This window comes from Cricetulus griseus, chromosome 5 (assembly GCF_003668045.3).
Source record: "Cricetulus griseus strain 17A/GY chromosome 5, alternate assembly CriGri-PICRH-1.0, whole genome shotgun sequence".
Taxonomy (NCBI): Eukaryota; Metazoa; Chordata; class Mammalia; order Rodentia; family Cricetidae; genus Cricetulus; species Cricetulus griseus.
The window spans coordinates 176,587,703-176,601,397 of NC_048598.1; the positions used below are offsets into that span (position 1 = coordinate 176,587,703).

At 41.8% G+C, this 13,695-nt stretch overlaps 1 pseudogene; it reads left to right on the forward strand.

Annotated features, from left to right (window-relative positions):
* The first annotated feature begins 1,205 nt into the window (after positions 1–1,205).
* Positions 1,206–10,712, forward strand: LOC113838687 (annotated as a pseudogene).
* The last annotated feature ends 2,983 nt before the right edge of the window (positions 10,713–13,695 follow it).

Here is a 13,695-nt window from a genome sequence, read left to right on the forward strand (position 1 = left end):
GTTGATCTTTGTATCTCATTACAAGCACCAAATGTGGGAGGGAGGTAGAGTCATATTTCTGTAATGTCAAGCAATCTTGTTACATTAAGATGAGAGAAGAGCAGAAATGATATTAAATTAAGCAAGGGATTGTCATGAGATTTCAGTTTATCCCAAGCACATGTTCTCTGCTGCAATTTCTTCATATTTTTGTCTGTTACAACACTCCAAGAAATTAACACTTATTTTATATTTTAGTGTGAGATTTTTCAAATATGTTGATTTATTATTAAACTATTGCATTTTCAAATACTTACAGTTCTAATTATGTGTGCCTGTCTTTGTGTGGATACATGAACAAAATTGTAGGTGCCCAAGGAGGCCGATGAAGTTGACTCCCCATGGTTCAATAATTATAGTTGTTTGTGAGCTACTTGATGAGCTACCTAGCAGTTAAACTCATGTCATTTGGATATCAGTACATTTTTAAAACCACTGATCCATCTCTTCAAACCTCTATACTGTTATTTATTATAAATCAGAGTCACCATTTTAATTATAATAATCTTTAAGATTTGTATTAATATATCATTTCCTGTAAACCTCCCCATGGAACCCCTTGCATTTTTTCAAATTTATAGCATTTATTCCATGACATGTGTAAAGGGAGAGCACAGACTTTACAGTTCTAAATGGAAATGTACCTTATTTCTGTCTGCTTCACAAAGAATGTTTAGACCTGATATGGGATTGTAGAAGACCCTAAGAGTTCAAACAGCACACAAGCAGAAGCAATTTGCAATAAAGGACTGATGCAAGGTCTCAGTGTGCAGAGGGGAGTCTACACTCCTAAGGATAAAATTCCTGAGGCTGTGTACACAATAGGACAGATTCATGATGAAGAGAAGGCATGGGTCACCAGTGCCCTGTTACACGTGCACAGGTGCATATGTACCTGTGTAGACCAGGCTCAAATAAGAGGCCTGGGGGAATACACAAGCAGTATGAAAACGTAAACACCAGACACTGAAAGACATGGTTTCATCCAACTGAAGTCTTGGATCCTTGTATATCAGATTTACATTCACTTTTGTTCACTACCTGTTCATATGCAAATGAACCTCATGCAAACACTTTGTAGTAGAAATCTGAGGCTCATCTCCATCACTCAGCAAGGGAGAGCCTGATTAGTCTCAGGAAACTACAGAGTCCCAAACTCATACAGCATGGAGTGGGTGTGGAGGCTCCTTTTCCTGCTGGCAGCTGCACAAAGTAAGACATCGGAGCTCAGAGCTGTAGGGTAAACTGAGGCAGCTCCATGACCTCTCACTTCCCCATGTTCTCTCCACAGGTGTCCAAACACAGGTCCAGCTGGTGCAGTCAGGAGCTGAGCTGAAGCAGCCTGGGCAGTCAGTGAAGATCTCCTGCAAGGCTTCAGGGTACACCTTCACACAATATGGAATGCACTGGGTGAAGCAGTCACCAGGACAGGACATAAAGTGGATGGGCTGGGTCACCACCTACACAGGGAAGACAACATATGCTGATGACTTCACAGGACAGATTCTTTTCTCTTTGGACAACTCTGTCAGCACCACATATCTGCAGATCAGCAGCCTCAAGAATGAAGACACAGCCATGTATTACTGTGCGAGAGAGACAGTGTGAAAACCACATCCCAAGGGTGTCAGAAAAGCTCAAGGAAGTGGTTCTTCTGTGCCCAGACAGCAACAGAGGAAATATCTCCCCTCCTCCATGAGTAGGATAATGATGTTCTTGATTAGACACACAGGAAATTGATCTCTGTTCATTGGTTGAATTGTCACAGCTCTGGGTTGACAATCGAGCCACATGCATAGGAAAGAGGACATTGTTTAGCATCATTAACTTGGTATAAAACCTACAGTTAGCCAGGCATTGGTGGTGCTCCCAGCACTCCTACGCAGAGGCAGGTAGGTCTCTGTGAGTTCAAGGCCAGCCTGGTCTACAGAGAGAGTGCCAGGATAAGCTCCAAAGCTACACAGAGAAACCCTCTCTCAACAAAGCAAAACAAAACAAAACAAAAAAATCCTACAGTTCTTATAACACAGCCCCATATAAATGCATCAATTTTTTAACAAACAATAATGAAATCACATATTGGAAACAGTAACGTCAGCTCTGTCATGCTGTCATAGAGAAGAACACTCCAGTGATTTACATTCTTACAAATGAGAGTGCAAAGAAGAAGACAGCCTACTGGGAAGTGCTAGCATGCAGAGCACTCATTGTTGACACTGAATATCCACAGACAACTGTGCTTGTATTAGGTCTACTTAGGAGCCTCACAGTGAATGTGAGTATTTGAAGATAAAGCACACACATACATCAAGAAATGAATATTTACAGATGTTCAAAGCTATGGTACTGTGCAAGATAAAAACCCACAGTAATGAGAAAATGGATTTGTATTCAACCTCCGGATTTATGAAGCCTAGGCTGACTCCCCACAGGAAAATGTGTCTTCTACCTCTAAGTTAAATCCCCTCCTGAGCTGTGTGATCTCACAGCTCTCTCACAGGAGGCTGATCTCTGAGAAAAGGGGGTGTAGCCTAGAAGATGAAACTGCTGGGTCTTCTGTACCTGGTGACAGCCCTTCCTGATGAATGTGACCATTTCATGCATGTGTCCACGAGGGGATGTGACAACATGTGATTGACAGAATTGACTCTTCCTGTCTGCAGGTGTCCTGTCCCAGATCCAGCTTCAGGAGTCAGGACCTGGCCTGGTGAAGCCCTCACAGTCTCTGTCCCTCACTTGCTCTGTCACTGGTTTCTCCATCCCAAGGGGATATGACTGGAACTGGATCAGGTAGTTTTCAGGAAAGAATCTGGAGTGGATGGGGGACATATATAGTGGTGGCACCAACTACAACCCATCCCTCAAGGGCCACATCTCTATCACCAGAGAAACATCCAAGAACCAGTTCTTCCTTCATCCAAACTCTGTGACCACTGAGGACACAGCCACATATTACAGTTCAAGAGACACAGTGAGGGGACATCAGCATGAGCCCAGACACAAACCCCCTTGCAGATAAGCTCTGGGCCAGCAGGAGGTGCTCATCCCTCACGAAGTCCAGGAACTCTAAGTCTTTAGAGGTGGAAAGAAAAACACCTGGTTTCCTGTAACTTTGCTTCCTACTCCCTAATCCCAGAGAAGAAAGGGTTTTTTCTCTCTTTGAGGATGAAATGTTATCTTTATTTAATATCTTATTTTTTCCTTCTCACTGTCTCACTGGAGACAGAGTGCATAGTACTATTTCTTGGCTTTTTGGTTTTGTTGCTAGCACATAAGAACTGAGCCTTCTCTCCTGTCTTAGGAATATATATTTTATAAAATCAACTTTTTGAAAGTTAGCTGGCCTTGGCATTGGAGCACTTGTCCCATTACATATTAATTCTGTGTTTCATTCGTCATTCCTTCCACTCTCAGATACAAGTGCAGATCACAGCACTTCCTAGATTATTAACATGAAACAGTTGCTGCTATGCCTAAGAAATGTGCCACAGACTAAAATGTGATCAACCCATCCCTGCACTTATATCACCCGTCCTGTAATGTAGGGCAGGGATTTCCTGAGGTTAGATGTCCATGACAGAGACACAAAGACTCTTGTGAAGGTCTTACCCCTACTGAAAGTTGGGATAATTCATTCAAAAGTTACAAATTTTGTATTGTGATTAAAATATCACATTAAACAAATTCTCATGCGTTTACACTCATAATCATTATTTTGTAAATGTGTCATAGAAGAATCTGGGACCATATATAAACTACTAGAAAACAGTTTGTATTTGGGACTTCAACTCCAGCATCAGAGTCATTGAAAATAAATCCACTAGACATGTTTTCATATATCTGAAACATTTGCCATGCCTTACTGTGCCAGAGACATGGGAGGACACTTCAGTGTGAACTCAGATACAACCACCCTTCAGAGGAGCTTGAGAAACGCATAGCCCTTTAGGAACTGCTGAGCCCACTCAAAACACCTGGATGTCCTCATGTCATACGAGTGTGCCCATGAGTTTCCAGACAGACATGCCTATTTCAACTTCAACTTAGAATATGTGGTTTCACATGCTGAGTAATAAAAATCCTATGGACCCTTTGCTAGCACTTATTTGTGACAATTACTATTTGCTTATTTTGTAATGAGCATATCATTATGACCCCATGGAGCAACTAAGATACCCATCTGCCACTTGCTGTTAGGTCAAATTCACATAAAATAAAACTCTCCATGTTTTTCCTCTTAGGTCTCTAACTTTCAGACTTGGTGATGATAAGTTCAGGAAATCACAGGGAAATTTAAATAATCTAAAGAACTCTGTATTTATTTCCTATCATGAGGCATGGAATGGAGAGCTTCCATGAGTGAATTCTATTACCACAGGTAGACGGGAAACAGGATGTGTACCTTTGCCAGCTTCCCATGTGGTAGTGCTCTAATGGAGTACAGATAATTCACATTTTTACACAATGCACGCTGGAAATTTATATCCTTGTATGGATTAATGTAAACCCAAGTCCCATGTAATGACTCCTTTGCAGGTGTTTCTTGTTCCCCATCTTGTGGAAAGTCGAAGTGACACTGGGCACCAGCCAGGTGATGTCATCTCAGGTCTCTGTTCTGTCTTCCTTCCATTGGCAACACAGTTCCTTATCTCAGTTTTCTGTTTTCTGCTGTTTTCATGTTAATGTTGTCTGCATGCTCACTGCTGTGAGCACTGTGACTCAGCTGAGTGTAGGGAACCTGGAGTGTTTACCTGTGAGTCAGAGAAGATCACTGGGAGAAGTTGATGGTTGGTGTTGGTTCAGGGTTAAGGATAGCAGGTTTCAGGAATCTGAAAAATGAAAAGAAAATCTACTTTCCCAGTCCTGAGCCTTCTCTGGATTCAATTATAGTGACCTCAGCTGTGGGAGAAAATGTTTTTGAGAACTAAATGACTACACAATAGTAGGTTAGTGAGGTCAAGACAAATACAGTTTATTGAACATCACAGTGTGAAGGTGAAAACCAAGGGATCCAGTGTGTATTCCCTAACACCAGGGTGAGCTAAGGCCACATGGCTGTCAGTGACTTAGGGTGACCACAGGGAACCTGCAGGTTAGGCACACTTCTGGACACCAGAAGTCTGTGGATTAATTTCTCAATATTTCTCAGGGTTACTGAAGAAAAGACATACATGCCTAAGCTATATTTAATGACTGTGAGATGACCTATTTCTGCTTTGTTTTGGGCAGATATTTTTTCAACAACCCTATCAGTCACGTTGATACAAACCTTGTAAGCAAAGGATATTACTCACCAAGCCAGAGTCTCCTGATTATTATCAGGGAGAAGTGAATTTTAATCAGGCCAGGATGGAGGGAATACAGCAAGACAGAAGCTATGACAAGATAATTGTGAGCAATACAACTGTTTATACTCTTATCAGAATAATAAGAATATAAAAATTGTAAGAACTGTAGGGGGCACAGTTGAGCCAATAACCACTAGGATGTCAATCAGATTAGGATTGGAGGGACGCCAGAGCCACTGTGGACTCCCTTCTTAAAGTTTCTTAGCTGAAGAATACCTGCTACAGTTGATATGTGAAGTCTAAAATTTTCACACAGAAAACTTCATTGTTGTATTGCATAGATTTTTATTTTCCCCTTCATTTCTTTAAATTTTTTTTACTTTTTATTTCTGTAAAACTTTTTTTTCCTGCAGTGTATTCTGATGAGATGCCACGCCAAAATCCTTTCAGATCTTTTACATATTCCTACTGAAAGACCACCCCCCCCCCCGGGGCCTTAGCTTCTTCTTTTAAGTTTGCCTCCTACTCTGGTCGGCAGCTGGCGGGGCGCGCGCGAGAATACATCCTCCCCTCCCCTGCACTCCCCGACCCTTGATCCCCATAGCTGCCGGCTCTCACTCCCCGCCGCCGCGCAAGGCCAGCCCCCGCCGGATCGCTTCGGATCGCTCCGTCCCAAGGTCAGCCATCTGGACCGGGAGAAGATAAAGGCCGTTTCGCCTGACTATTAAACCTTGAGAAAATGCTGATTTGATGCTTTTGCTTCTGTACTGTGCCTGTTTTCCCCTATAAAAGGAACCCCCTTCCGGGGCTCGGGGCTTGGCCAAACAGAAGCTAAGCCCCAGGTATCCGTGCTACTAATAAAGCCTCTTGCTTTTGCATCTAAAGTTCGTGGTTTCGCTGATTCCTGGGTGCGGGTCTCCTTCTACGAAAGTACCTCTTCTGAGGTCTTTCACTACCAGTACCCCACAAAATTTCTTTCTCTGTAGAGAAAGCAAACAAATAGAAAAAAGAAGAGGATTTTAAAAAACAAAAAAAAAGCCACCAGGAACACACATCCACAACATGCTGAAAAGAAAATATTAATAGCTTATATATTGAAAAAGAATGGAAATTCTCCCAATTTAGGAGCTCTGAATCAATTTTGTCAGGAAAAGACAATAGTGACTTGGTTTTTTTTTTCTATTTTTAAATTGAGCGATTAGGCTCATATTATATCCACAGCATCTGCACATGTCCAGGAATGGCTACTTCCACAGACAGGATGAGGACTTGGACCTCAGCTTCCTGCTGCCTGACCCTGGTGTCCTCCACCTCCTTCTTCTCCAGCTGGACTGGGTTCTTATCTATAAAGTACCCTGCTCATGAATATGCAAATCATGTAAGTCTATGAATGTAAATACAGGGATGTCCACAACAACAACAACATATGATCAGTGTCCTCTCCACAGTCACTGAGCACATAGGTCCTCACCATGGGATGGAGCTGGATCATCCTCTTCCTGGTAACAGCAGCTACAGGTAAGGGTTCCAAGTTCCAGACTTGAGGAGGGGCCATGTTCTCAGGTGACAGTGACATCCACTCTGCCTTTTGCTCCACAGGTATCCACTGCCAAGTTCTAGTTAATCAGTCCTCTGCTGAGCTGGTGAAGCCTGGAGCCTCAGTGAAGCTGTCCTGCAAGGCTTCAGGCTACACCTTCACCAGCCACTACTTGAGCTGGGTGAAACAGAAGCCTAGACTGGGTCTGGAATGGATTGGATGGATTGACCCTGGAAATAGTGGTACTGGCTACAATCAGAATATCCAACACAAGGCCACATTGACGGTAGACAAATCCTCCAGCACAGCCTACATGGAGCTCTACAGCCTGACATCTGAGGACTCTGCAGTCTATTACCGTGCCAGACGACACAGTGTTGCAACCACATCCTGAGTGTGTCAGAAACCCTGGAGGAGCAGGAAGCTGCCTTGGGGCTAAGATGATAGAGAAGATCAGCCTAGGGACTTGCTCAGAAATATTCAATCTGAGTGTCCCTTTGACTGTCTCCTCCTCATAATACAATAGTGCCTTTGTCAACTTTCCAAAGCAAAGGATGTCTGAGAATTATGTGATGCTGATTCCAGATGAGCCCTACACTGCACCATGCTTGACCACATCTGTTATGATAAATCTTTCCACCAAAAGCTGCCTGAGCCCCATTGCCACGTGTGAGCTTTACGACAGCCACCTGCCGGAGTTAGGCCCAAAAAAATACACAGAGAGACTTGTATTAGATACAATGATGCTTGGCCAATGACTAGGATTCTCATCTGTTAGCTCAGTCTCAATTATCATACATCTATATATTTTATAAGACTTATCTTATCGGACACCTTGTTGGCCTCCCTTCTAGCTGGTGAACACATCGTGCCACTGAAGCAGGAGCCGAGGGGAAAAGAGGGTCCTTCCTGTTTCTCTTTCGCTTAAATATGAGTCTCCTTGCTATGTCACTTCCTGCCTGGATTAGCTTCTCTACTACATTTCCCAGAATCCTCTTTCACTCCTACGTCCGTCTAACTTTCTGTCTCATTGGCCAAACAGTATTTTATTTAATAATCAATAAGATAAACATACACAGTAGTACATTCCCCATCACACATCTTTATCAGCGACCACCTCCATTGACATGCTTCTTTAATGAAACTAAAACAAAGACTAGCTGTGTCAGTATATTAGGATACAAACATCCTTCAAATCCAAGAGCCTGGACCTTTTGAATATACTCTTATATGAATTTGAACAGTAAAATACAACCCAACAATATCAGGGCAAAGAAAAAACCTTTTCAAAATTCAGTTTGCTATAACTGATATCACACCAAATACTATGTTGTTCCCACAGAGTTGTGGGGAGTCAGTTTACCTTTCCTCATGAATCTAATTTTAGACATTTATTTATAAGTAATTCTAATTGAATTGTTTTTGTAAGTTGTAGTTAAGTTTCTTATTGTTTTCATGTTTCAGAAGGTACCGAAAATCATGCTATGGAGTCCTCAGGGTGTGGGATTTGCTACTTTGTGCTCATGCTCTGATAACATTGATGCCAGAGCCATGTGTTTCAAAGCTGGCAGTGTAAGTGAAGAATTCATGCCATTAGGAGTATGTTCCCTGAAATTGGAATCTCTTGACACAGGTTCTAGATTGACATTGATTGACATTTACTGGACATTGGTGTATGGTGCACAATATACCTCCCCCATACACAATATTTCTCTTCTAATTGGCAGAAAGGGCCACTTATGACTTCTGTTGATTCAATGCATTATTATAACTTTGACATATCTGAACCTGATTATTTCTGTCTATGAATGCTGATTTTGATCTTGTATTCTTTTTTACTTAGGAGAATGTATATACACCTTGACTGTACAAACAGAGAATATCTAAAACAGAGTTAATTCTGTCTTGATATCATGGCAAAATCTGACAATTTATATTAAGAGAACAATAATAAGAACCATCACCAAAGTGGATTCTCTGACTTAAACATCTTTACTCATATAAAGTCAACAAGCTGCCTAAACCAAACTTGTTGCTAGCAAATCCAATTTCCTTCCCATGTGACCTGTCTCCTCTCACATACATGAGCATCCTCAGGTTGAGAGCTGATTCGTTTGTCTGTTTTCATGCCAGTGTATTTATTTTCCTCCTGGAATTTCTTCTCAAAGTTCCTCGTTATCCCTCCTTAACCTCTGTGCCATTTCTAGCAGATAACATGATACTCAGGATTGTTTCCTACAACAGGAAAGGGTGAACAAAATACCTTTGTCCTTAAAGGCATAGTGCCCTGTAGTCTTTGGAAAGTAAAGTGTTTATGACATCATGAACTCTCTTGCTCAAATAGAAATCTTCCTGTCAGGATAGAAAGGAAAGAAAGCTCCCATATCTGTGAATTTCAGGGATACTTCAACAGAAAGATTAACAGTGATATGAATAATGGGTTGTTATTCGAATTGAACTTGCTGGACTCATACAAGTTTAATAGGATTGACATTTGTGGGGACACACTGGATTTCTTAAGAGAAGGTAAAGCTTCCAGTCTCCACAGAACTCCTTCTTATAGCTGTCCTGATGCCTAGTCACACAAGATTCCTAGGACATCCTTCCTGAGCTGTGCATGAGTGGAGACATTACAAATCTGTCTACAAACATTTCAGAGCAATCCCTCCCTGGGAATGAGTTTAATCTATTGGAGACCATGTGCTGTCAAAGTCAACACAGTGTGACAAGTCTGATATTTAGTATTATGATTTTCAAATGACATTAAATTTGGGTGATCAATAACTTTGTTAAATATTGTTGCTTGAAACAGTCAAAAGGAAAACCTAAGTAAATGAGTTATGCAGAGCCTGAGGAACTGGTGAAGAGTGGCCAGCAAGGGTGTTTCCTGACTCTACTCAAGAGTTTATTTTTCTCAGTTAACCACGTACAATCCCCAAGTGACCATCTCCTATGACAGTTAGAAACCCCCCTAAAAAGATACAAGGTCAGTTAGTTCGTGGAATCTATGTCACTCTCCTCAGAATGCTACAATAACAGAAATGACCCAGATCAAAGGCTTTCTCAACCACCATGAAGACAATTGATCTCACAGTAGGATCAATTTCTGTAATGAAAAAGTAGGAACTGCAAGGTTTGATAGCAGTTGTGGGTCTAGAGTGCACAGAAGTGCACATGTAACCTGAAACTATTTCCATTTATAACATTCTTCACATGAAAAATGAGATTTCTCTAAAGGAGTCTAACCGAGGAAATCAAACACTCCTAAGCATAGGCTGAGGTCCATTAGCTGATGTCATCAGGAATCCAATCAAATGCATTCAGGAGGTTCCCTGTCTCAAGAGACCACCTGGCTTTATTGACATTTTATACATTTATTTATTTATCTCTTATTTTGTTCTACAGTTCTTTTGACTATATAGTACAGCTTCTAAGTTTGTGTTTTTATGGGATTGCTGAGTATGTAAATCAGGAGGTCTCTGCAACCATACTTATTTCTTGTGCCATTTCTTGGGCTCTTTTCCTTCAGTTTTTGTTTTGTTTAGTCTTGTACTAACATATTAATTTTTATATCATTTTAATTTATTTGATATTATTCACTAGATAGATGTCTGTTTTGAAAAGAGAGCAAGGCAGTGTACAATGATAGGGAGGACTTGGGAGTTGATGAGGGAGGAAGAATTATGGGATGCAGCTGATTCTATCAGCAGGTGTTTCCTCTACATTCCACAGTCTGGAGGGAGCGAGAAGTAGGTGTGGACCCTGTGCTACAACAAGATGACAGCGAGCCAAATTCAGGAGAAAGATGGAAACCCATCATATGTGTGGAGAAGGGAAGGAAAACTTGAGCTGTGTGGGCTTCCTAATCAGAAACAAGGAACTCAGGAAACCAAGAGTGTAAAAAAAAGGTTATCACTGACCTGATACTTAAAAATATAGGAGAGAAGAATTTGGTGGGGACATTGGGATAGGAAGTGGACGTCATGTCAGGATGTGTTTCCTGTGATCCTTGAGTGCCAAAGCTCTCTTCTTCCAGACTCACAGTGTAGGAAGTCAGGGAAAATAATGGCCATGTTGTAATAACAAAATGGAGTGGTATGAACCCTTCTCATTTATAAAGACAAGGCTGACTCCCCACATGCAAATGCACCTTCTAGCTCTAAGTTAAATCCCCTCCTGAGCTGTGGGAGCTCACAGCTCTCTCACAGGAGGCTGACCTCTGAGAAAAGGGGGTGTAGCCTAGAAGATGAGACTGTTGGGTCTTCTGTACCTGGTGACAGCCATTCCTGGTGAGTGTGACCATTTCATACATGTGTCCACGAGGGGATGTGACAACATGTGATTGACAGAATTGTCTCTTCCTGTCTGCAGGTGTCCTGTCCCAGATCCAGCTTCAGGAGTCAGGACCTGACCTGGTGAATCCCTCACAGTCGCTGTCCCTCACTTGCTCTGTCACTGGTTACTCCATCACCAGTGGTTATGACTGGAGCTGGATCAGGCAGTTCCCAGGGAAGAAGCTGGAGTGGATGGGGGACATAAATTAAGTTGGTAGCACCAACTACAACCCATCCCTCAAGAGCCGCATCTCCATGACGAGAGACACAGCCAAGAACCAGATCTTCCTGCAGCTGAACTCTGTGACCACTGAGGACACAGCCACATATTACTGTGCAAGAGTCACAGTGAGGGGACTTCAGCATGAGCCCAGACAAAAACCTCCCTGCAGAGGAGCTCTGGGCCAGCAGGGGGCGCTCAGCCCTAACCAAGCCCAGGATCTCTAAGTCTTTAGAGCTGGAAAGAAAAACACCTTGTTTCTTCTGCTTTTGCTTCACACTCCCTAAGCACAGAGATGACAGGAGGTATCTTCTCTCTCTCATTCTGAAATCTGTGTTTTTTTTAAAGTCATATTTGTTTGTGTCTCACTGAGTCTCTCTAGAGTTTCTTTATAAAAGTCAGTTGGCCTTGGCATTGCAGTAGTTGATCCATTAAAAAACAATTCTTCCCTCGATTCTCCATTCCCGTCATCCTCAGACACATCTTCCTGTCATAGCACTTCCTAGAGCATTGACAGAAAGTAGTTGCTCTGTGTCTAAGGAATGTGCCACAGACAGTATGGAATCCATACATTACTACAGCTGTATTATCCACCCTACAAGGAGGCGCAGGGATTTCCTTAGATCAAGACTTCATGGGTGAGGTACAAAGAGTGGTGTCATGGTTGTTACACCCAAGCAAATTTGGCATATTTCATACAAAATACAAATTTTTCATTTTTATTAAAACATCAATTAATCAACTTCTCCCATGTTTACACTGATAATTAACATTTTATAAGTGTATCATGGAAGACTCTGGGACCATATATGGCCCACTGGAGACACAGTTTGTAATTAGGACTTCAACCCCAGAATCACTGTCAGGAACAATGCTTCCACTAGCCAAGTTTTCTTGTGTCTGAACCATGTGGCATGCCTAACTGTGCCAGAGACATAGGAGGAGACTTCAGTGTGGACTCAGACTTAAATCCTCCATACATAAGTGTTTGAGTAAGCATAGCACTTAAGAAGCTCTGAGTCTACTCAGAACAACTGGATGCCCTCATGTCGTATGAATCTCCCGTGAGAGTCCTCACAAACAAGCATATGTCAAGTACATTTCAGGCTATGTGGTTTATTCTTGATGCTCAAAAAATAATCCTATGGATCTTTGGTACATCTTATTCTATGACAATTACTATTTGCTTATTTTCTAATACGTGGATCATTATGACCCCATGGAGCATCTAAGGCATCCATTTGCTTCTTGCTATTAGATCAAATAAACAGAAAATAAAACTGTCCATGTTTTTCCACAAAGGTCTGCAATTTTCAGACATGGTGATGATAGGTTCACATAGAAATCACAGAGGATTTAAGTAATCTGAAAACCTTCCTATTTATTCCCCATCATGGGGAGTAGAAAATAGATCTTCATGAATAAATGTTATTATCTCACCTAGAGGGAGAAACAAGCCATCTACTGTCCCCAGCTTCCAATGTGTTAATGATTTACTAACACACAGACGATTCACATTTTCACACAATTTAACGTGAAAATTTGCATCCTTGTCAAGATTACTTTTCAACACAATGTCCCATGTTATGATCCCTTTGAAGGTGTTTCTTGTTCCCCCATATTGTGGAATGTCTGAGTGACCATTGTGCACAAGCCAGGTGCTGTCCTCTGAGGTCTCTGTTTTGTCTCCCTTCTATTGGCAACAGGGTCCTTTATCTCAGTTTTCTGCTTTTTACTGCTGTTTTCTTGTTCATGTTGCCTGCATGCTCACTGCTGTGAACTCTTTGACTCAGCTGAAGGTAGGAAAGCTGGAGTGTTTACCTGTGAGTTAGAGAAGATTAATGGGAGAAGTGATGGTTGGTGTTAGTTCAGAGTTAATGATCGCAGGTTTCAGGAATCTGGAAAAGGAAAAGAAAATCTACTTTTCCTGGTCTGAGTCTTCTGTGGATATTATTATAGTAACATCAGCCAAGTGTCCAGAGGTTTTGGTGAACAAACAGACTATAGAATATGGGATTACTGACCTCAACACAAACACAGTTCATCGAGCATTTCAGCGTGAAGGTGAAAAACAAAGGAATCCACTTTCTGTTCCCTAACACCAGGGTTGAGGCTTAGGCCCACACAGCTGCCATTGACAAATGATGACCACAGTGAAATGAAATATTTCTGCTTTGATTTGGGAAAAAATTCTTCAACCACCATATTAATTTAGTTGACACAAACCTTCAGTGAGGAGGAAGAATAGACAGGAAGTACCAGGAGGGAGAGAGAGAG